The sequence below is a fragment of the Podarcis tiliguerta genome (genome assembly GCF_965153285.1).
Source record: "Podarcis tiliguerta genome assembly, chromosome: Z".
NCBI lineage: Eukaryota > Metazoa > Chordata > Lepidosauria > Squamata > Lacertidae > Podarcis > Podarcis tiliguerta.
This window is the reverse complement of record NC_139553.1, coordinates 22650080-22675542: the sequence shown is the minus strand read 5'-3', so window position 1 is coordinate 22675542 and position 25463 is coordinate 22650080. Positions and strand designations below refer to the sequence as shown.

The 25463-nt window shown below is 41.2% G+C and overlaps 1 protein-coding gene and 1 pseudogene across 2 annotated transcripts in view; one reads left to right on the top strand and one right to left on the bottom strand.

The window, feature by feature from the left end:
- The window catches only part of LOC310669623 (cysteine-rich hydrophobic domain-containing protein 2-like), a 35987-nt pseudogene extending 15831 nt beyond the window's left edge, over positions 1–20156 (top strand). Inside the window, exons 2-7 of the transcript XR_014515517.1 lie at positions 7623–7677; positions 9848–10003; positions 12577–12633; positions 12916–12975; positions 14999–18217; positions 18266–20156. The product of XR_014515517.1 is annotated as a cysteine-rich hydrophobic domain-containing protein 2-like (transcript). The remainder of the gene's footprint in view (positions 1–7622; positions 7678–9847; positions 10004–12576; positions 12634–12915; positions 12976–14998; positions 18218–18265) is intronic.
- Positions 1–25463, bottom strand: part of LOC310669944 (craniofacial development protein 2-like) — a gene marked incomplete at its 3' end in the record, with an annotated part of 710849 nt that overhangs the window by 618935 nt on the left and 66451 nt on the right. The gene's annotated exons all lie outside the window — the stretch shown is intronic.

The following is a 25463-nucleotide window of genomic DNA, read 5'->3' as shown; positions in this document are numbered from 1 at the left end:
CTTATGCCTTTGCATAGATGTCTCTGTGCACGGGGAATAAATAAATGGATAAACAGTTTCCTTTCTTCTCCATTTATCTAGTTATTTCTCTCTGTAGTTCCAGAGACTCATAAGCCCTTTCTGTCTCACATGGCAAGAGATGCGAATGCTGCTGTCCAGTGCTGCTTTGAATAACTGCTGCCTTCAGTTGCTTAAGCCTTGTTTCTTCCTTCTCCCCTTCTGTATTTGAGGGCATGCTTGTGTGTCTTTGTCTCCCTCATGTCTATCAGGGAACATTCTCTCACATTTCCTTTGATATCTATGCTAACAATTACAACTACAACTTTAATTTTAGAGAAAGTGTGCTAATTTAAAAATTATCTGTATCAGAAAATAACAGTTATAACAATATGTTAAAGGTAAGTAAATATTTATGTTTCAGACCTCTAAATAGTAGCAGTAGCCAGGACATGAGTCCATTTGCCTCTACATAGTTTAATCCTAATTTCAGACACCATGCTGTATCAGTATATCATGATGCTCACCTACTGGTATACCACAGTGTTTAAAGCCAGACTTGATGTTGGATACTCATTTAAAACTATCAGTCTCTGTGCCTTTTCAAGGAGCAGAACCTCATCTTTCATATGATACATTGCATATAGAACCTGCTTTTCTTGTAGGGATTTGTCATCCCTCAAGTGCTTAATGCTCTTCACATACCATTATTGCTGCTCTCATTTTTACACCGCGCTATGCTTTTTCATTCATCCAAAAGTCCTAAGTGGTGCAATATTATGAAGATCCACTTGGGGTGCCAAATAGCGGACTCACAAGCCACCATTTTATAAAAGATAACAGTGCCTCCATTTTGTCTGGCTTTTGGAGGGTGGCGCAAGGGCTTGGTCGCCACCAGAGCCCTGGCACCGCCTTCCCAATGACGGAAGCATAGTAAGAAGAAGGGAAGGGCTCTAGGACCATCCCTGAGCTAGAGGGAGATGGCACACCCTTGAAAAGATCTTTTGCAATCACAGCTTTGTACAGGTGCCTGTGCCCTTTCTGCCTTGCCTCCCAAAAGCAGCTCATGTTGCTGTCCAGCACTGCCTTCAGCCAGGGCTCGCTTCTGGTTATTTACATCTGAGTTAAAAATAATAATAAAAAGCTTGCTCTGTTGTTTAAGCCTCCTTCCTCCCTTCTCCCCTTCTCTCTCTGTGTGTTCTTCTGTATGTGTCTCCTTTGTGTCTGTAAGGGAACCCTCTCTCACCTTTCCTTTCATACCTGTGCTGTTAATTACTTCTACACATTTAATATTTAAAAAGTGTGCTGATTTAAAATTTATCTGTGCAATAAAATAACAGTGGTAACAATAAGTTAAAGCTAAGTAAATATAAGAAGTTTGAGGAGCAGCAGTTGCCAGGACATTGCCCCATTCATCTCTATATAGTTTCATCCTTATTTCAGACATTGTGTTATATTGGTATATTGCGATGTTTAGCTGGTGACATATCACGATGTTGAAAACCAGACATCGTCCAGACCTACTCAATCTCCATGCGTTTTGAAGGAGCAGAACCTCATTTATGATACATTGAATACAGGACCTGCTTTTCTTGTAGGGTTTTTTTCTCCCCTGAGGTGCTTAACACTGTTTTTAACCCCATTATTGCTGTTCTCATTTTTAAACAGCACAGTGTTATTGCATTCATCCAAAAGTCATAGTTGGTGCAATATTATGAAGATCCACTTGGTGGTACCACATATTAGCTTCACACAGGGTGCCATTTTGTAAAGATTACAAAGTGCCTCCATTTTGTCTGGCTTTTGGAGAGCGGGGTGGAGGCTCTGGGATGCTGCCATAGTCCTTGCACTGCCTTCCTAATGACGGAAGCCTAAGAAGTGTTTGCCCATCTTTGGGAAGGGCTCTAGGACCATGCCAGAACCTGAATCTTTCTTCCAGAGTCAGAGCAGTGCCGCAGATTTCCTGCACAGAACAATGGCAGTCCTGTACAGGGGTTATTTACTTCTAAGTTAAAAATAATAATAAACCATTTTGTATATGTGTGCAGGGTTGTGCGCCTGTGTCTCCCCTCATGTCTATTAGGGAAGATTTTCTCACATTTCCATTGAAATCTATGCCACTAATTATATAGCTTTAATTTTAGGGAAAGTGTCCTAATTTAAAAATTACCATAAAACAACAGTTGGAACAATTTGTTAAAGGTAATACAGACCTCTAAGCAGTTTCCAGGACATTACCCCATTTGTCTCTTCATAATTTCATCCTTATTTCAAACATTGTGTTATATCAGTATATCACGATGTTTAACTGGTGACATATCGCAATGTTGAAAACCAGACATCGTCCAGACCTAGCTGCAACCATTTTCCTTTCTGTAGGATACCTTTTCAGTGTGTCAATCTCCATGCATTTTCATTTATCGAAACATACATTACAGGTAGAACCTACATTTCTGGTTAGGGTCAGGGGTTCCTCCCTGAGGTACTTAACACTGTTTCTAGTCCATTATTGTTGTTCCCATTTTTAAGCAACACGGTGTTAAATCATTCATCCAAAAGTCCTAGGTGGAGCAATATTATGAAGATCCACTTGGGGGTGCCAAATAGCGGGCTCACAAGCCACCATTTTATAAAAGATAACAGAGTGCCTCCATTTTGTCTGGCTTTTGGAGGGTGGCGCAAGGACTATGGCACAGCCTCCCCTAAGCCGGAAGCTCTAGAAGTGCTTGCCCATCTTTGGGAAGGAGGGAAGGGCGCTAGGACCACAACAGAGACTTGAATCTTCCCTCCCACAGCCAGAGCAGTGCTAGCAGTACAGTTCCCCAGGCTGAGATGCCACAATTTTTGCAAGATCCATAACTGAGAAACTCCACTTGTGGGTGAGAAATATTGACCTCAAAAGGTTTGGAAGGACAGTATGAGGGTTCTGAGGTGCTGCCATGGCCCTGACACTGCCCTCCAAAGCTGGGAAAGCATTATGAGATTGCAGTTTTGCACAGGTGTCTCTATGCGTGGGAATAAATAAATGGAGAGTGGGTTTCCTTTTATTTAAATTAATCTACTTACTCCCCACACACACCTCCTGACACCTGAGCCCTGCTGGGTCCCTCACATGGAAAAATAGATTGGGGTCATTTACTTCTGTGTTCAAAATAATAATAATAATAAACCTTACCCTGCTGTTTAAGCCTCATTCCTCCCTTCTCCCCTTCTGTGTGTGTGTTCCTTTTTCTGGGTTTCCTCAAATGTGCCTCTATTTTGTCTGACTTTGGGAGGGCAGGGCAAGTGATCTCTGAGAGCCCGGGATCTTTCTTCGTAGACTGAAGAACAGCAAACAGAAATCGAGGTGGCAAAAATGTGAGAAGATCCATTTTATCTGACTTTGGGAGGGTGGCTGGTACCGCCCTCCCAAAGTCCGGAAACCTTTTGCCTTTGCACAGATGTCTCTGTGCACGGGGAATAAGTAAATGGATAAGCGGTTTCCTTTCTTCTCCATTTATCTAGTTATTTCTCTCTGTAGTTCCAGAGACTCATAAGCCCTTTCTGTCTCACATGGCAAGAGATGCGGATGCTGCTGTCCAGTGCTGCTTTGAATAACTGCTGCCTTCAGTTGCTTAAGCCTTGTTTCTTCCTTCTCCCCTTCTGTATCTGTGGGCATGCTTGTGTGTCTTTGTCTCCCTCAGGTCTATCAGGGAACATTCTCTCACATTTCCTTTGATATCTATGCTACCAATTACATCTACAACTTTAATTTTAGAGAAAGTGTCTTAATTTAAATATTATCCTTACTATAAAATAACAGTTGTAACAATATGTTAAAGGCAAGGAGATATTTATAAGTTTCAGATGCCTAAGTAGCAGTTGCTTCCATCCGTATTTCAGACATTGTGTTATGCTGGTATACCACGATGTTTAGCTGGTGATGTACCACGATGTTGAAAACCAGACATCGTCCAGCCCTAGCTGCAGCCATTTTCCTTTCTGGGCTATGTTTATGTAGGATATTCATTTCAGTCTGTCAATCTCCATGCGTTTTCAAGGAGCAGAACCTCATATATGATACACTGCATATAGGACCTGCTTTTTTTTGTAGGGATTTTTCATCCCTCAAGTGCTTAATGCTGTTTGCAGTCCATTATTGCTGTTCTCATTTTACGCAGCACTATGCTATTTCATTAATGCAAAAGTCCTAAGTGGTGCAATATTATGAAGATCCACTTGGGGTGCCAAATAGCGGACTCACAAGCAGCCATTTTATAAAAGATAACAGTGCCTCCATTTTGTCTGGCTTTTGGAGGGTGGTGCAGGGGCTCTGGGAGCCCTGGCATTGCCTTCCCAATGACGGAAGCATAGTACTTGCTTGCCCATTTTTTGGAAGAAGGGAAGGGCTCTAGGACCCCGCAGTAGCCCTGGATCTTCCTTCCCTGAGCCAGAGCTGTGCCCAAGGTTTTCCTCCACAGTTATATCTTTCCAGTTGTATCTTTCAATAGATTGTCTATAGTCCATTATCTTATCCACCTTTGGGAAATTGAGATAAAGGCTCTGGGATGCCCTCTAGCACCACTCTCCCTAAACCCGGAAAACCTTATGGGATCACAACTTTGTTCAGGTGTCTCTGTGGGTGGGAATGAGAGCAAAGGAGGGTTTCCTTTGTTCTCCATTTATCAATTTAGACTGTTCTGCAGCTCCTGACACTTGAAAGTGCTTTCTGCCTCATCTCTGAAATGATGCATGCTATCACACTCATCTGGGGCTCGCTTGGAAGCAATGTCTTGTCCTATGGAAAAATAGACTGGGGTTATTTTACATATGAATAAATAATAAGAATAATAAACCTTGTTCTGTTATTTAATCTTTCTTCCACTCTCTTGTGTTCCTATTTCTGTGTCTGTTAGGGAACCTTCTCTCACCTTTCATTTCATATCTATGCCATGTATTACTTCTACAGCTTTAATTTTAGAGAAAGTGTAATAATTTTAAAATTATGTGTTCTACAGAATATTGTAACAATATGTTAAAGGTAAGTAGATATTTATGTTTCAGAACCTTAAGGAATAGCAGTTGCCGGGACATAGCCCCATAGTTCCATCCTCATTTCAGACATTGTGTTTGGTAATATCACGATGTTTAGCTGGTGACATATCACGATGTTGAAAACCAGACATTGTCCAGCCCTAGCTGCAACCATTTTCCTTGAGAAGATCCACTTGGGGGCACCAGATATTAGCATTCCAAAGGCTCCATTTTGTGAAAGATTACAAACTGCCTCCATTTTGTCTGGCTTCCAGACCCCTGGCACTACCCCCTCCCCCGAAGGATAGTAAGTGCTTGCCCATCTTTGGGAAGGAGGGAAGGGCTCTAGGACCATGCCAGAACCCTTCCTTGCCAGAGCAGTGCAGGCGGAACAACAGAACAAAGGCAGGAAAACAAAGCCGAGAAAACCTTATGCCGTGGTTCCGATGTTTCTCTGTGTTGGAGTAAATAGAGAGGGTTTCCTTCACTCTCCATTGCTCTGCAGCTCCTTAAACTTGAAAGTCTTTTTTGCCTCGTTTCTCAAGAGCTGAGCTGTCCAGTGCTGCCTTTGAACTGCTGCTGGTCTCAGCTGGGATTGGCTTGGAAGTCACCACTTGTTCCATAGAAAAATAAACGGCGACTATTTACTTATGAGTTAATAATAATAATAATAATAAACATTGCTCTGTTGAATCTTCTCTCGTGCCTTCTCAGCTTCTCTCTCTGTGTGTGTGTCTCCCTTGTGTCTGTAAGGGAACCTCCTCCCATCTTTCCTTTCATATCCATGCTACTAATTACTTCTACAACTTTAATTTTAGAGAAAGTGTCCTAATTTAAAAATTATTTGTATTTTAAAATAACAGTGGCAACAATATGTTAAAAGCATGGGGGGAATTAAGTTTCAGACCCCTAAGTAGTAGCCGATGCCAGGACATTACCCCATTCACCTCTTCATAATTCCATCCTTATTTCAGACATTGTGTTATATTGGTATATCGTGATGTTTTGCTGGTGATAGACGACTATTTTTAAAACCAGACATCATCCAGCCCTAGTTACAGCCTGACCTATATTGATGTAGGGTGCTCATTTTAGTTTATCAGTCTCCATGTGTTTTCAAGGAGCAGAGCGTCATTTATCATATGATACATTGCATGTAGGACCTGCTTTTCTTACAGAGTTTTTTCTTCCTTGGGGTACTTAACACTGTTTGCAGTCCATTATTTCTGTTCTCGTTTTTACATAGTTAATTTCATGCATTCAAAAATCTGAGGCGGTGCAAAATTGAGAAAATCCATCTGGGGGCGCCAAATATCGGCCTTGTGCACAGTGCCACTTTATGAAAGGTTGCTGGTTTTTTTCCTGCAAAGTTTTCCTGCAATGGGGGCCAAGCCATGGTGGCTTGAGAAGAACCAAAATCTTTTCATGAATGTGTGCCTGTGTATCCCTTATGTCTTTGTCCCTTTCCTCTCTTCTCCGCTTCTGTGTGTAAACACATGTATGTGTCTTCCCCTCTACGTTCCCCATTTTCTCCTCCTTACCATCATACTCTCCCTAATATTCCCCCCCTATGCTTCCTTATGTGCTTCTTCACCTTCCTTTTTGTTCCCTCTGGCCCACACCCACTGGTGAAAAAGAAGGAGAGAAGTGTTTTCATTTCCATTTCCTGGAGTTTACGTTTTTGGTGCCCCATAAATAGCTTCCCTCCATATTAAAAATAAAGGTTGATTGTTTTTTTAAAGAAGGAGGTTATCTCTTTGCCACATAGTTTCATCTTTATTTCAGACATTGTGATACATTGTTTTATTGTGAAGTTTAGCTGGTGATATCTAACCTGATGTTGGAAACCAGACATCGCCTAGCCCTGGTGTATGCAAGGCAGGTAGCAATGCCAAAATGACACTGCTGTGATTCCATCCTGTGAGGGACCCACTGGGATTACTGTTAAGATGTTGCGTCATTTTGTCATCCAAAGGGAGCTCAACAGTAAAGTGGGGTGTGTGTGTGTGTTCAAAGTGCAATAATTTTTGCATCAGTTTTGTTGAAAGGATTATGCCCCTAATTCCTAGAGTCATATTCAGCTGATGAGTCTCACTAGCAGAATCCCAATAAAGGACTGCACAGCTTTAACCCTCTCCCCCCACATGCCCCCCCCCCAATTACCTCTATGAGGGTCACGAGAAACTCTGGAATAGGATATGGGGAGAGAGGGGGGGGTCATTCTGTCTGAAACAATTGTCAAGAGCTATGTTGAATTCCTCCTTTAGTTTTCAGGTTCTGCAACAATCTCAGCAAAGTACTCTTTACAGTTCATCAGGCTGTGGGCATAAGCAAGAAACGGATAAACTTTATAGTCACTACTTAATACAAATAGAAACATCAATTGCCCTAATAGTCTATAACCATGAAAGTGGGAGGAAGGTGCATGCCTTTGGATGTGGTTTTTAAATTAAGTGTTAATAAAAGGAGCTATGTTCTCTGCACGTTTTCAGTAGTACTTTAAAATGTATTATGAACACTTGAAAGCTGATGTGGGAAGTAGCAGCGATATATAACTTATGGCGTTAGAAACAAGTTAGGTGGAAATACTTTTTCTCTTTTGTTTTTTTAAGGTTTGGCTTGACCAACAAGTTTGACACCGAATTTCCCTCTGTTCTGACAGGGAAGGTAAGTCAGCACATGTACCCCGTGTAAATTGCAAAAATGCTTTTCTTTCAGTCGGCTGAATGTCTTAAATGTTGAAAGAACTGAAAGATCTGGTGATCCTGACCTGTATTCCTATATTTTGAGATCCAGCCACTGATTTTCATGGAATTTACATTCAAGTTAATGTGTTGTGGACAGAGTACCAGGTGTAGGTTTGTTGACATCTTAGTCACTTCATCTGATTGGATTCAAGGTTCATTTAGCTCGTCCCAGAATCCTCATTTTGTTTTATTGCTTCTCTCTTGCATCTATAATTCCCACAAATCTTGCTTCAACTTTCTAATATCCGGGCACACAACTAATACCTTGTGCAATAGGGACCCGTACACTTTTAAATGTAAAGTGCCTTGTACATTTTAAGCACTAACAAATTATAAATGAAGATGCTATCTGGAACACATATTATCTTTGGTTCTGTAACTACCATCCATTTCATTTTCAACACGGGCATAATTTAAAATACTTAAGTTAAAGTCAGTAGCAATTACCATGGAACACTTTTAATATCATGGAATTCTGGATTATAACAATGCCAATACATACTAATTTTAGCAATAGTAAGATATTGCTGAGTTATAGCAAGTATTGTGAAGATATTCTGCTGAGTGTGTTTTGTTCCTTATACAGTATATTTAATCCTGTACCTTTACCTTTATATTCTAAAAAGGATATTTGTAGGATTAAGATGCAACAGAACAATTACGTTTAAACTCCACATTTTAGATTGCTGGATTGTTTTTTAATATTTGAATTCTTATATTATTGATCATATGTGTTAATAATACAAAGTATCTTCATAAATAAAGAATGCGAACATATTTTGTGTAATTATTTTTTTAATTGAGATAACTGGATTGAGATTGTGTTTTAATTTGTACAAAAGGAAGTTTGTAAGTAGGAAGCCTACGGTGAGCTTTAAAAAGACAAGATGAAGAATGGGGATAGGTCTCAAAATATAGGCCCTAACAATAAATTTTATTTCCCTCCTCTTCAACTTTACAATCATTCTTTTCCCTTGGTAAATCTTTGAGTTCTCCCTCAACCCTTGTCCCTTTTTTTTGTTCACTTAATTCTTTTAATGGATATGTTGGCAATCTTCTCAACATGCAACAGAATTGCATGTTCAGGCAAGAAGTCTCAGTCCTAGCTTTCAGTTCTTAGCTGATGGATGAAAATATTGGTTTGTGATATATGGCTTTAAATCTGCCACTTCCCTGTCACCTGGATCAATCAATAATCCTTTAGAGGGAAAGTCCAGTTTCCTGTCCTGATCTTAAAACAACAAGGGCTTCTGTGGGGAAATTGGTGTCCAGTGCAAGGAAGTGTAAGTCATAAAACATTCCCTTCGTATTGTAATTTGGCACAAGGCGTGATTGATTGGGCTGTGATTATGATGGCCAAAGAAGGGAAAGGGAGCCTGCTGGTTATTGCTCCTTTCCTCTCTTGTATCCTGTTGTAAAATATTATGACCCTTCCCTTCACCTTTATTCCCCTTTATGGTGTACTGGGCCAAAAAGGAATCTCTTAGAATGCTGTCTGGGTGTTTGGGTTGTTTTTCCTCCAGAAAATTTCTAATTTCCTAAAACACTGTTTTACTGAGGACCACTATTGTGGTCACTTGCTCCTTGAGGACCATTACGTTTCCGTACCTTGCGACCTTTGTGTGAGAGGATGTTTGAAAAGGATTCCATAATTCACAACATTATCCTCAGGACTGTGGGGCTTACCGTAGCCTGCTAAAACTGGATTTGCAGAGGGGCGGGGGGAGAGAGAGAGAGCTCACTTTTTACTGTGTTTAACATTGATTATGATGATGATAATAAGAATAACTGATTTAGTATGAAGTTGAAATATTTAAATCTATTTATGCAGGCAAGAAACACAAGTAAGAATACCAAAAGTGTCTGTAGAATAACTAAAACAAAAATGTCATCCTTAGCGATTACTGCATTTTCTCACACACAAACTGGCAGTAGAGTTCTAATTCCTGACAGCCTTTACAATTTTTTTTTTTACAATCAAGCAGCATATAAATTTTATGAAATAAATAAATCCCAGAATTATATTTTCTTTTTCTACTTTCTCTCTATATACATGGTTCCCAGTGTAGGTTTATCTCTTGTTTTTCCAGGTTGCTCCGGAAGAATTCAAGACAAGTATCAGTCGTGTAAATGTATGTTTAAAGAAGAATCTCCCTATCAGTGTAAAATGGCTTCTCTGTGGCTGTTTGTGCTGCTGCTGCACACTTGGCTGCAGTCTGTGGCCTGCTGTCTGTCTGAACAAAAGAGTAAGTACACATATTAGGCTACTAGTGTCACCTGGAGTAGCTTGAGCTCTTAATTTCTTTATTGCGTTTAGATCGCTAGTTGCACAGTTGAATATATATCAAAATAATTCACATCTTTCTTGTACTGACCCTAGAACATCTGTCCTTTTCTGTCAGCATTTTTCTCATTATTTTTTCAAACAACAAGAACTCTGTTACTCTGATTTGTATCCAAATGATTAAAATTAATTACAACACCATGATATGCAGAATTTATTCTTTTAATTAATTGATTCATACATTATTTTGTTTTGTAAACAGTCCTGTGTGACTCATGGCCTTAAATTCTTTACTTGCCTATTAAGTTATTTCTGTAGAAATGCAATCAATACTTCTAGATGCCTGAATTTGTTCGGTGTCCTTTCAATAAACCCTAAGTGCCTTAGTTTTGCCTTCTTGAGGCTTTCAAAGCTCTTGTCACCCAAACCTTAGCTAATTGCTCATAATGCATTCATTTTGATAGAGAGCAGAAGACAGCACAGGTTTGGAAAATAAGGAAGGTACAGAATTATGCCTGTTTTAGGCAGATCTCTAGGAACCTCTACTCACTTTAGGTTAGAGAAATGAAGGTCATAGCTATTTCAGCAGGCCCAGTATTAAATCTGGTTGGTATATTCTTGCTTGAGTGTTAATTCATTTCAAACCATTTGCCACCAAGATCACCCTGTGCACTTGTGCCAAAACTCCAATAGTGTCGCAACTGAATCCCATAGGACTATTCCATCAGGTCATAGAGCAGAGGGGGAGAAAAGAAGCAGGGCTATGATGGGAATCTCAGGTGAGATACCCACGCAGTGGAAGTTGCTTCCAGTACCAGTAACCACATGTAAGCTGAGAAAGGTTCAGATAGTTTACTGTTGCAGAAGATAAGGCCCAGTAAAACAGTTATGGACGTAGATATATACAGCTTGTAGGTTTTTGCAGATAGATATATACAGATGCATACAACTACAAAGTACAGTATCTTGGTTGCTTTAAATAACTTTAAATAACTTATAACATGTAAAGATGTAACAGTGGACAGGTAACATCAACATACTAACCAACAGACAGACAGACAAACTGCAGACCTACAGGTTGACACACGGAGCTGCCATGACATATCACAGATATAGTCAGAACACTGACTTGTCTGACCTTGTACCTGTTATTAGCTCATTCATGGAATGATTTACACTCATGAAGGAAATTAACCCCTTCTCATTTCCAGTTACTCCACCAGGCTATTCTGTAGCCCCTGCTAACAGGCCTTTGGCCCTCCCATGAACTATCACTTGGTGGGAGCCCTTCTCTCAGGCTATCTGTACTGTTTCCATCACAGCTGGTCTTTATAAGAACTGTAACTTTAAGAACTGGTGCCTCACCTTCCTTTTCCCCTCCTCCTCCCTTTCCTCTTGTGTATCATGTCTTCAGACTGAAAGATTAGGATAGAAATACTTTACATAATATGGCATAAGCCATGGGTGGGAAACCTGTGACTCTCCAGATGTTGGTGGACTTCATCTCTCCTCAGCCCCATCCTGCATGGACAATGATCATGCAGTGATAGGAGTTGGAGTTAGCAACATCTGGAGGACTACAGGTTCCCCAGCACTGATATAAACTTAGGACTCATAATATGTTTCTCGGCTGTACTACTTCAGCCTGCAGTTAGAGGTGGCATGAGTGAATGCTCCCTCCAGCAAAAAACTAGTCCCTGTATATAGAAAATTTTCTGGAGAAGGCTTGGTTAAAAAGCTGCTCTCTTGTTTCATAGTCCTTCCTGCACAGCCTAAGAACATCAGACCCCTTCTGGATCAGGCCCAGGGTGGATCTGGTCCAGCATTCTGCTCTCACAGTGGCTAGCCATATGCCTGTGGAAAGCCCACAAGCAAGATATGAGTGCAATAGCACTCTTCTGCTCTTGTTCCCTAGCAATATGACTAGGAACAAGTATATAGTGAACATTCAATAATATAGTTTCCCCACTGTCATCTATCTTGAATTGGAACAGTCCAGATATACTTTTTACTTTGGGGCTAGACACTAATGACCCCTGTGCAACTTCTGTAAATACTGCAAGCAGTCTGGTCATTTATTTCATTTTATATTAATTTTTATTGCTTGCTTGCTTGCTTGCTTGAATTTATATACCTTCCTATACCCTGAAGTCTCAGGATGGTTCACAGAACAAAATATATAAGAATGGCCTTGCTGGATGAGACCAAAGGCCAATCTAGTCTTTCCCATAGTGACTCATCAGATGCCTTTAGGAAGCCCACAAACAGGGTCTGAGCACAACAACTCTCTCCCCTCTTGTTCTTCACAGCAAACAGTGCTCAATGCGGACTATATCGAAACTGGAGAAGACTGTATGTCTTTCATTCTGTTGTGTTCTCCTTCATCCTATCTTATTTGTGTAGAGCCAAAGAGATGAGAGATCCTTTGCAGAAGTCCTTGTCAATTGCAACAGACACATGGGCCAGTTTTATGGGCCATATTTAAGGAAACTGATTGAATCCATATTCTAACGCTATTTTGGTCATCTTTCCTAGACTAGAAGATCAATTGAGAAGTTGTTAGAATGGGAAAATAACAGACTATATCATAAGGTAAGAAGGGAAGTGGCTGCTTTAATCATGGTGGAGTGTTTCAGGGTTTTTTCACTTTTAGTGTGAATACATTTATTATAAGCAAGTAGTATGCAATTAACAAAGACACATTGCTGGATTAAAGATGCTTCTGTATTGCTTATGTGCCCCAGTTGTAGCCTTACAAATGCTAATACCCCAAATGGACAGATAAAATAACTATACACACAGATAGTCATGTTACATTATGCAAAATATTATGCTCCCATTAAGGTAATGCTAAACATTATATTACTTTCCTAGCTTGGTTTGCACTGGAAGTTGAGTAAAAGGAAATGCGAAACTAGCAATATGATGGAGTATGTAAGTACTTTATACTTCTCTTTTAACAGATTGTTGGTTACAAAGGTGTTTCCCTATTTTTCTGACTGATTTGTCAATTAATTGCTCGTACTTTGAACAAAACACTCTTGGCTCTTCTGTTCTGTGCACACTAATTTGGGAATAAGCCCCACTGAAATCTGTAGGAAATCCTTCTAAGTAAACCTGGATAGGATTGGTTATGTATCCGTCTGTGTAATTCACTGGGGCACTCTCTTTTCTAAAAAGTCTGCCTTATTTCAACATTTGGAGAAAGTTGGTAGCATTGGGAAGAATGGTTAATATGAAACAGTGGTACCTTGGGTTAAGAACTTAATTCATTCTGGAGGTCCGTTCTTAACCTGAAACTGTTCTTAACCTGAGGTACCACTTTAGCTAATGGGGCCTGCCACTACAGCCGCCGTGCGATTTCTGTTCTCATCCTGAGGTAAAGTTCTTAAGCCGAGGTACTACTTCTGGGTTAGCGGAATCTGTAACCTGAAACGTCTGTAACCCAAGTTACCACTGTATTGTGCTTCCAAGCCGTAGTTTCAGTCCAGTTCCTTGCCTCCAGTTACTCATGTGGTGCAAATTAGATAGGTGGGAAAGAGCTGTCCCTCTCCTCTCCTCTCCTCTCCTCTCCTCTCTCCCCCCCCCCTCCGTCCCCTTTCCTTTCTGTTCATTCCATATATGTTGGTTTCATCTGTTACATGCTGTATTGGACTTCCACATTTTTGGCACTGGGTCCTCATGCTGCTAATGGTGCAGATTGATTTTCTTCTGAAGTTGTCTGTTCGTCCTGTGGATATCATGAATCTACATTTATCTTTGTCGCCGTTGTCATCCCCACCTCCCATCCTTAGCCATTCAGGGTCATATATATATATTTAAGTAAATGTGGTCATCTTAGGTCCTGAGGTGATGCAGATTGGCCCATCAGACCTTTTTAAAATAACAGATTTCAGCTGTGGCTCTTAAGCAAGCTGGTTGTAGCAACAAGGTATTAGCCATGTACCTTCCATTACAAGGTCTATATCTTTTGAATTTTACAGAACCGTACTGGAATTTCTGAACATTTGAGACTGAGAGTGCTGTGGCACTCAGGGAATTTTCAGTTACATGCATATATGTGCAGACCTTTAGCTCAGATTCCCATAGCCTTTAGTGCTGAATTATTCACCTCCTCCTGGATTAGTTAGGACCTCTGCATGTGTTTAGGGGCGTAACTTGTTCAGGAAAGGTTTCAGGTTGGCAGAGTCACCTGTTGTAACCAGCCCTGTACTTGCTCACTGGTGACATGCATGAGCAGTGGGAGGAGAGGAGGTTGTGCACGGGGCCACAGTGGCTGCCACGTTTGTGAACAGGGAAGATTCAAGCTTCCCTTTTTACGGACTTGACACATTGTCGCAGAAGCTTCATTTCCCACATTGCACTGATCATTCAAGTGCTGTATAAGGCAACAAAACTGCTGATAACTCTGCCCTTTGTTGGTGGGTGCCACTTGAGGAATAAACAACAGGAAAGCAGCTGTAACTCAGAAGGTGAAAACTGCCGTTAGATTCGGTGAAAAAGCACCTTCAGGATCCACTAGGGGGAGCAAGGTCTGAAATACAGTAGTACCTCAGGTTAAGTACTTAAGTCGTTCCGGAGGTCCGTTCTTAACCTGAAACTGTTCTTAACCTGAAGCACCACTTTAGCTAATGGGGCCTCCTGCTGCCGCCGCACTGCCCGAGCATGATTTCTGTTCTCATCCTGAAGCAAAGTTCTTAACCTGAAGCACTATGTAACCCGAGGTACCACTGTATTGTCAATTGGGTACACTTCATCGTGGGCCTTAGCACCCAACAGCCTTAGCACAGTCAGTATAGAAGAGTTGAATTAAATGGGCCAGTGATTGATTTGGTATAAAGTACTGTCCATGATTTTACCCAACATATTTAATTACTTGTAGCTTACCTAATATTCTGTATGCTAATGAGCTGAATGTATTGGTTAATATATGTTTGTGTTTTTTCCCCTTCTATAGGTAATACTAATAGAATTCTTACCAAAATATCCCATATTTCGACCTGACTGAGGAGCAGTATTACCTTTCATGTTATCTGTCGTTTCCTACCTGTAGTGCCTTGTAGGGGATGTTGGAGAGAAGATGGTCTACTTTTCTGTGATTTTTAAACACAAAGGTGTTCTTTAGTAGAGTAGCTTCGTTGCTATGTTACTTTCTTTTGTTTTAAGAAGAAAACAATTTGCACATTTTTAATGTTAAATAATGAGGCTTCTGTGTGTACCCTGAATTCTTATTTTAAACTTCTTTAATGATGCAGAGTTGTCACTACAGATATAATAGCCACTATTGATATAGAATCAGTGCTGCTTGTAGCCTTTTTTGAGCATGCTGCCTTATGAATTTTGAAATCCATCTGTTTTCCAAACATACATCCTTCTGACGCAGTACATCATTTTCACACTACCTTAAATTCTTGACCGAAACAACCAAGGTTAGCTTTCAGTAACTATTAATACAGTTTTGATAATCCAGTTGTATAAGACTTGCAATGAACAGCAGAACTGGTTTTGTCCTGCACTTGCAAAGCTGCTCATTTTACATTGTGGAAGCAGGGTGAGGGTTCATTTGCAATATAGACAACGGGTCTATAAATATTGCCTCGTTGTATAATGTTAAGTGTGATACTACATGAAGGTTTACAAAATGTAATATAATTCCTATTGTTTTACATTTATGTTCTACATAGATTTATTATGAATTATGTCTGTAAGCATTCTTCTGATTGTATGACCCATTAGTGTGCCATACTATGAAGCCAATAATGGGTTTGTGCATACTACCAAAAGTCCCGCTCAGGTGCACTTTGTTAGTAAATGAATGTGAAAATGTATCACATTTATAAAGGTATTATTGCAACACCTGTATATCTCCAAGGAGTCACAAACCCAATGGGATTATTGGCTTGAAATTCTTCCACAGCATGCTTCTTAGCTTCCATTGATTGAAACTGGGGAAACTTTCAAATGCATTTTATGATATGGCACTGGGGTGAGTGTCTGCTTTCATGGAGAGAACATCAAAAATCGCCCTGAGTTAGGTCTACTCTAAAGTTGCAATCCTAGCTCCACTTACCATTGAAACCTCATTGGATTCAATGGGACTTATCTTTGAGTAGACATTGTAGTGAGTAGGATTGGAATCTACATTATGTTTTAAGGACTGTGGCAGAACTGAAATACAGTAAAGAAAATAATTTTTTGGCAGAGATGTACTTGGGTACTCTCTTATAATATTATTTTGTTCAACATAACATGATTCATCCTTCTATGAAGACTATCCCTCTAAAAAAGTTAGAAGAATCTGGGTAAGCTGTACTACTGAAATAGCATGGCAGATCTGGAAGCCACCAGGTTCCTCTATTTCAATAACTTACTCTTTGAATAATTATATATACAAGACATGCACTCAGCTTGTCTATGATTCTATGAATATCTCTCAGTATCTCTCTGTCCAGTGGACTGAATAATATTGAACACAAAGGGCCACTTATACCTGAAAAGCCTCTAATGAGTGCAGGGTAGGATTCAAGAATTGGGAAGCCAAAAATTCATCAGAAATATTTCTTTGATGAATATGTTAGATTTGACTCTGGAATGTTTGGTTTACATGTATTTTCACACTACATATTCCAGTTTTACCCCAGTTATGTTGCTATAATTGTGACTAAAATGGGGTCGGAAGGTGCCTGCAATTTTATGTTGCTTGCTTGTGGCTCTGCTGTAACAGCGGTGGTGAAGAAAGCAAGACCACCACCATGAGCCTTGCATTGCACCTTCTTGTGCAGACCAGAGCTCCTGTTTCATCAAGAACTTGCATGCATCTATGTATGCACATACCACTTGCATGTTTAGGGTTGCCCATTCAGTAGAATGTTGGAGCCATTGCTTACTTGGAGCTCTATGCATGCACCAGAGTGCCTGTGGAATCCTTAATATCATGGACTTGAACAGGGTGCTCCTTCGTATGCTTTACACTGCACAGCTGCAAAAGCAAGGGATTCTAAGGTATGTGGTATAACTTGAACCTTGAAGTATTTAGTGATGCCCAGGCTTCTGGCTCCGGGAGGAAATTCCTGATGGCAAGAGCTATCCAGCTGGATTTTAAAATGGAACACTGAGTATTAAAAATGGAATATCAGTTAAATAGAACTTTTGAGGTGCTGCTTGCTACTTAGACCTTTTTATTACTCAGTGTAGGTATTTCACATTCTGTTAAAATGTTCATGGTATTGAACAGAGGAGTATTGGAAAGCAGAATGAATATTTGAATAGCCAAATAATGTGGCACAGTGTGAAATGCAGTGTAGTGTTTTTCCATTCATTATAAAGGGTGTTGAGAGTTTTGTACAGTATTGCCAAAAAGAGTAACTCTAAATATTGTTTCTTGCTTGATGTAACTGAAGCTTCTTATGCTACAGTGCATTAACTGTCACATTTGAATATCACAGAATAGCCCAAACCCCACAAATCTTACTATTATTCCCCTCCCCCTGTGAGTTTTTCTTTGGATAGTTTCTTAGCACCGAGAAGATTTGAGTGTGTGTTTGACACTCTTTGTAATGAATTCTGAATGCTTTCCATGTGTCTTTTTAGATTCATGTTATTTCTTTGCTCAGTGGTTACAGTGGGATTCTCACCCCACCCCATTCTTGCTTCAAATAATCATAACACTGTGCCAGGCTTGGAACTTTTTCATTTTGGTAGTATGTCTTAAATTAAGACTTGTACAAAAACACCTCCACCTTCCCATTCTGATCATATTATGTAGAAGCTAATTACATAGACACTAGTGTGACTTGTTTCCAGTTAACCTTTCTTTTCCTCTTTTGTAGGATTAGGTTACAAATCTTCCAAGTCTCAGTTAGTTTAAAAGCTCAGTTGAATTCCAAAGTTTGTCTGACAAAGGGTCCATATGTGTTACCTGTTAGGTGTACAAGAGCCAAATGTTTGTTAATTCAATTTCTAATGAAAAAAATGTGGCCCAACAGTGTTGCTAATAGTACTAATACTAATACTAATAGTAGCATGCAGAATTTTGTTGATTCAAATAATGTAAGTATTGCATTTTTACTACCCAATTCATCCTATTTGGGGTAGTATTTGAGGCATGTGTATACAGTGTGAGCCTCCCCCTTTCCTCTTGTCCTCATACTGATTCAACAGCAATGAAATGTTATGAGTGTCTCGAGGCACAGAAGGTCAACCCTTCACTACACCCAACAATGAGGAATGGGGATGTCAGCCTTTTCAGTTTTCAGTAAGCTGCAGCTTTGTGTAAAGCTACAAAGATTGTCCCAAACCTTACTTCCTCTTCACCTTCAGATTGCTCTAGGATTGAGGGTTCCACAAGGGGAGCCAAGATGCAGCCCGTGGCTGATTTTCCCACCCCCATCCTTATTACTGTCCACCTCTCCCTTCCAGCACTTGAGAACATTGAATTCAATACCCATGAATGTGGAAGACTTTACTTGGCTCATGATCTGGTCATCTTTTTCTTAATATCCAAATGTTTGTAAGATAGAACCACGTAGCCTTCAGCCTGAAAGTAAATTATATTTGGGGTAGTATTCAACTCCAGCCGTACTCAGAGTAGACCCAGTGAAATTAAGGGATATGACTAATGGGTTCATTAATTTCAGTGGGTCTACTTTGAGTAGGATTGTGAGGACAGAATACCACCCCTGGAGTCTAATTCTGTAAAAACCCAAGTTCTGCTCAAGCTGTTCTGCTATTCTGAGTTAATGTAAGCACCACCTGAGAGGTGCATCCCAGTATACTTAGTGGCTTTACAGATGATTCTGGGGAGCATCTCCTTGGTTTTCACATTCCCTACTGTGTTCTCAGCATTCCCTAGTGCTGTTTCGAGTGCTTTACATCTTGAATTGGTTGCTCCTTCCATGCTGCCTCTTTAGCTGATTTTTTTGTGCAGTTGGGCCATCCCCACGACAGAAGCTCCTCTTTTCTTTTTCATAACCTGTAACAGTCAAGTAGATCTACAGCAGAGATGGGAAACTTGTAGGCCTTCAGAAGTTGGACTCCCAACACCTGTTAGTCCCAGCCAGCATGGCCAATGATGGGAGCTGTGGTCCCAGTAACATATGGAAGGCTGCAGGTTTACCCATCTCTGATCTGTAGTAACATGCCCAAGTAGTGGAAGAGGAAGTGCCTTGAACATTTCAGATGTACAGAGCTGTATACATAAAGCTATGGAATTTCATTGGCAAACTGGAAAACCCAAGCTAAACACTGTCACTGATTTTATGCTGTTGTTCCCTACAAGGTTTAAAGCCATTTTGTATGGTATAGGAGAGGTGGTAGAATTCCATAGGTGATGAGTGTCCTACATATGAACGCTGTTCCAAATTATAAGTAACAAAGCTTTCTGCATGTACTAAACTAGAACCACAGGGGGTGGGACACACTAAACTTTCTCCTTGATGCACTATTTTACAACATGTACCGGTTCTTTTAATTTGGGAGAGCATTCATATATTGGATACTGCACACCTGCAGACTTCTGGTACAGTCCAGAAGTGTACCACCTTATTTTGTATATAATATGTATACTGGTTGTTCATTTTGCATCAGTATTGCAGAACTGGGAGGCTCTGCCCCACCCCAAACTGTGGAATGTATTATAGATATCCTATGTTAAGTCACACTTGAAACCGACCCATTGAAAAACCATTGATTTCAGTGGGTCTGTTCCTGAATATGACTAACACTGATAAATTCAAAAATCCATTTTCTTGTCCTGATTTAAGATTCAAAAGTCTACATGCTCAACTGTGAATATTGCATTTTAGTGTCCTGAAAATGACTGATCACTTCCACTTGTAAACACTAGCATTGAGCAATAAGGGGAGGGGGTCAGTTGATACATGGTGTAAATAATTTTACCATTTTAGTAAACAACATGGCATTAAAATATGTTCGCATTCTGTAACTTTGTGAATTTTTTGTTTATAATTACTCGTAACTCATTAAACTTGTTAAACTGTATGCATTTTAATTAAGTCCTCAATACTTCTATTCAGTTTACGAATTAACAGCCACTTTTTAAATAGGATGATCTCATGCCTTGAAGTTTTTAAAATAAAAAAACTAATTAAGCTTTGTGTCTGTGACTTCCTGCATTGCCCTATGTCTCCTTTAGCCAACATATGGATCCTAGGTATTTCCACTGTGAATTGCTTTGGGAAGTAATTTACTGGTGAACCATTTTTTTGCAATGAGAGCTTTTCTGTTGCTTTGGTTTCTTTATAGGATCCAACCAGACAACAGTCCGTAAACAGGCTGTGTTCACAAGTGCTGCATCCATGTATACTTAATATGCACTAAGGGGAAAGTCAACTTGCAGTCTTAACATAGCCCTGAAGCAACTTTAGCTGCCCCCTGGTGGTCAGACTGTTTATTTTTGTACATTTCAACAACAACAAGGCAGCCTCCCATTCAAGTATTGACCAGACCTGGATCTCCTTGAGCGGTAGCTTCATGTGCCTTCAGGTTATGCCCTAATCTACCTCTTGAATAAGATGCTTCAGTCTTTCCATCCATGATATTGAGATAATTCATTGAGCCATACAAGTGATAACCTTATTTTTCAGGTTGTCAACCAGCACTATCAAGTCTGACCAGCCACAAGGTGAGGTGTTGGGATTGTTCTGGCCTCCAGACTAGTGCTTGGAGGATATAGAGGCCCTTGAAAATAGTTGGTGACTCTGGTGAACCGGGTTTGTGTCCCCGCTCCTCCACATACAGCTGCTGGGCGACCTTGGACTAGTCACACTTCTCTGAAGCCTCTCAGCCTCACTCACCTCACAGTGTTTGTTGTGGGGGAGGAAGGGAAAGGAGATTGTTAGCTGCTTTGAGACTCCTTCAGGTAGTGATAAAGCGGGATATCAAATCCAAATGCTGCTGTTGCTGCTTCCTCCTCCTCCTCATCTCAATCTTTTCTGAATGCTTGCTTTTACCTTGTCATTGAAGACCTAAAAATGGCTGTGCTTAGTCAAGTCAGACCAAAGGCCAAATTAGCCTAACAGTCAAACTTTCCTGGCCATCTATATGGAGCACAACTAATACAAATTTGCTGCTATGGGATGTAGTAGGTATAGGAGGGGTAGACACTGGATGTGTCCACCTTTGATCCCCACCCTGCACTCAGCTCTCATCTCTGGCTCCTTGAAGCTGTCAGCATGCTACAGTGGCCATACCATAGGAAATAATTTCAGCTGGCCAGCTAAGCCAGGTGAGGGTAGCCAATGGGTCTCAAACCCTCAGAGAGTTAGGGACTACCCCTGCAGGCAAAGACAGTCTCCAGCAGATTGAACAGACCCAGTAGTGAGTCCAACAGTCAAGAAGGCGGTTTCTACATCTGCTGCAGGTGGAAGTGAGGGGCAGATGGGGCTCATCAGCCTGGGAAGGTAGCCCATCTAGGAGAAGGAAAACTCTAATCCTAAACCTCCACTGCCATACGGCTATACTCATTTGTGAAAAGGCTTCAGGAGTGCACTCCAAGGAAAAATCAATACCCGCTGCCTTGCAGGACATTTTGGGAGAAGAAAAGGCTAAGCAGTAAACCCTACACAAACCCGTCCCTAAGGTGGTTGGATGGCGCCTTGTACACTTCCTTCCAGCAACTCCTCCAACAAAGCTGGTGCCAAACATATTCCCCTGCTTTTCTTTGGACTACATCAGTGAGACCGAGAGGGTGGTCTTGTCATCTGGGAAGCCCAGGACCTCCACACACTGCCCAGGCTTGGTCACTGCCCTGGAGAGGTCACTTAGGTGCTAACACCGTGGTTTGACTTCACCCCGAGAGCACACTCCACTGTTGAGATTGATGCCAACAACAACTGTTGCTGTATAAAACTACTTTAGCCTATTTTAATTTGGAACACAGTTTTTGCAATGTAGTTTCCTTCATTTATATCCTGGCGTAAGGCAACAAATATGGTGTTCTATCAACATACAGCAACCCTGTGAGATGGGTTAGGCTGATACTGATGGGCTGAAGGCTCATGGCTAAGTGGGCCCTTGAATCTTCTCCCGTCCTAGCTTGACGGAAACTCTATAAAACACACTGGTATCAAGCAAGTGCTTGTGATTCTACTGATACTAAATTAAAAGGCTTTCCCACAATTACTGTATTTTTTTGTGTATAAGGCATTTTCTTAATGGGCGGTCATCTTGTACATGGGTGATCAACAACGTTGGCAACCCAAAATACTGATTTGGGCTTCATAAAAAATAGAGGTCATCTTATACATGGAAAAATATGATATTTAAAACATTTCTACACCACCTGCCTGTTTTTCCAATATTATTTTAGACTGTAAAAGCCCTTAGTATAATGACCAGTCAAATCTGCACCATTGGCATAGATTGCACAATACTAATCTTGTCCTGTGTGTTCCCAGTAGCTGGCCATTCATGATTTTTTCGGGCATTATGCTCCTAATTCTTGATGGGATAATGTTGTATTTGTGTGTGCAATATCAGGGTGGCATGTAATGAGAAGGGTAGATTTACTATGCAGGGTAAGGATAAGTTATACTGAAGGCTCTTCCCCTTTTAGGAAAATGCTGAGTATTTTTATTTCAGCACCTGAAAGATCAGCATATAACGAGGGCACAAAACAGCCTAGACAGATAGGGCTGGACAGATGTTACAAAGCTTGCTCAGTCTACTTGTGGCAGACAGGGATATCAAAGGAGATCTTGCATTGTGCAAAAGTGTTGGGAGTTACGTGATTTGGTTGCTCGGTGGCTGCAGTCATACAGGCTGGTGCCATACTGAGTGTGCTTAATTTCAACTTTACTGTACATAACAGTACATTATTAATCTAAAGCTCCTTGCCCAGAGCAGGGGGGCTTCTGCCTTGTCACCGATACAAGGCTGGCTCCAAACCTTTGTGTGGCCTTTGCCAAGATAGCTGCCTTCCCTCTGGCTGTGAGCATAGCAGGCTGGCTAACATTTATTTCATTTATGAATCATTTCCTAAGGAACATCCATCACAAAGTAATTTACAATGCAATAAAAACATAATTGAATTGCACGCAAAACAACTGCAACAACAACTATTACACACACACACACATATTCAATTTCAAATCCAATACCAATTCCAATATTCATTTAGAAGGGACTGTTAAGAAAGGAACAGCTGCAACAGGTGTGGAAAGAACAAATAAAGTCTGTATCTGATATTTAAAGGGAGTGGGTTCCAAAGATGCCCCCCCCCCCAATGAAGGCCTGATTCCGGCCTATTCAATACTGCCCACCTACACTGACTAACTGTGGCTCTCCTGGGCTTCAGGTAAGAGGCTTTCCTAGCTGGAGATGCCAAGGATTGAACCTGGGACCTTTGGTATGCAATGGTGATCTTCCACAGCATGAAGCTTCCAGAAGGGCACCACTGAGACTCCTAGCCTCTGTGTGTGTGTGTGTGTGTGTAAAACTCCTAGCCTCTGTGTGTGTGTGTGTGTGTGTAAATATGAATGGGGTGTGTGTGTGTGCCAAACTGGATCTTTGACCCAGGCGAAAATGAGCCTAGTTTTACCCCTGCAATAATGAACTTGCATTCAAGTGCTGCTTAACTGTGCCTGTTTTGTCTTTTAAAGAGAAGGATACCCACTTCTTTCCAATAACATATACAACTATTCATGTATGTAAACTGGAAGAGAAAAAGACAAGGCATACCAATGCAGCAGAATGAGGCAGGGGACAGTGGGCAGGCTGTGCCACTTCAGCCAGCAGGAGGCGAGGCATACCAATGTTGAATGTTGCCCTGTGGTTTCAAAATGAAACACACACACACACAAACACTAGTTCCAAACCAGCAATGCAAGTAGAAAACCCATCACAGAAGCTGTTTCTGGCATAGCATTCTCCTTTCTGTGCATATTTTCTTCTTGCAATGTTTGTGTGTTTGTTTTACATATAGAAGTATTCAAAACTCACACAAAATAGTAAACTAGATGGGCACATCAGCTGGGCTGCCAGATTAGCTGTGTGTTTCCCAGCTGCACACCCAGTCATTTACAGCGTAGGTGAGCTTCATTAATGTGTGAGCCCGAAATTCCAGATCCCCCTCCAATCCGATGCCAAAGTTTAGTGCTAAACCATTTGCACAACTTTTGCATTAGTTTGCAGTCAGTCAGACAAGGTTGGGTTTGGGGGTGTCCCTGAGGCCCCCAGTCTGAGTGTCAATTACACAGTTTGGGAGGCAGTTCAAAATGTGGGGTTTGCGGCACAAAACGTTGGCACCTGTTTGGAGTCAAGTAGACAAGGTTGGATTTTTTGGCATTACAGCACCAAATTATAGCACCAAACCAGTGCACTACTTTGGCACCAGTTTAGAATCAATCGTCGTTGGCTTTTGGGACATTTACCTGCAACCCCGGTTTGAGTGTCAGTTATTCAGTTTGAGTGGCGGCATAAAACGGGTTCGCGACACAAATTAGCAATGAACTTTGGCATCAATGGGGGGGGGGAATCTGGAATTTCGGGGTCACACGTTAATGAAGCTGAGCCAGCGTACTGCAGCAGCTGCCACATTGCTCTAAGAATAGAAAGACCCTGCTCCAAATCTCCCGCCTGCCAGGGGCGCTTTAAGCAAGATTTCTTTTTCACTCTCTGCCTTCTGAACTGCAAAAGTGGGGCTGACTCTGGATAACCTTCCTGGGGCTGTTGTATGAGAAGCACCTTGATCGTTGACTGGTTCAAAAGCTCAATATAAATTCTAAAGATTAAAAGATCCATGGGTCCGCGCATGCATACACTTCGCTTCATCATGCGCTCGTGGAGGAACGCGGCGGTGCATATACAGTGGTACCTCGGGTTAAGTACTTAATTCGTTCCGGAGGTCCGCTCTTAACCTGAAACTGTTCTTAACCTGAAGCACCACTTTAGCTAATGGGGCCTCCCGCTGCTGCCGCGCCGCCGCTGCACGATTTCTGTTCTCATCCTGAAGCAAAGTTCTTAACCCGAGGTACTATTTCTGGGTTAGTGGAGTCTGTAACCTGAAGCACCACTGTATGTAAGTCGCGCGAACGCTCCCCGCGCTCTTATAACGGGTTAGTTTAACCTCTGTTTTGCTAGTAAAACTGAATTTACTGGGCCATGAAACTACGCATGTCTAAAAAGTGTGTCACCAGCTTGAAAAGTTTGGAAAGCTCTGACTTCAGAGAGCAGCAGCCTGTCACGCTACTTTTCCTTTCTTACGGGACCATCTTTCCCCATGCAAATCCACCTACCCAGCAACCAGCCTTCTTGGGAGGAAACGCGCTCGTGATCAGACTCACTAGCCCCGGGTTATCTTAAATTTTAATTTCGTTAGAAAAGCTGTCCCAAAGCCAAGTAGAGGCATTCCCGGCTGGGCGCTAGGACCCGGTCGCTCCTCCCGCAACAGCAGCCGCAACCAC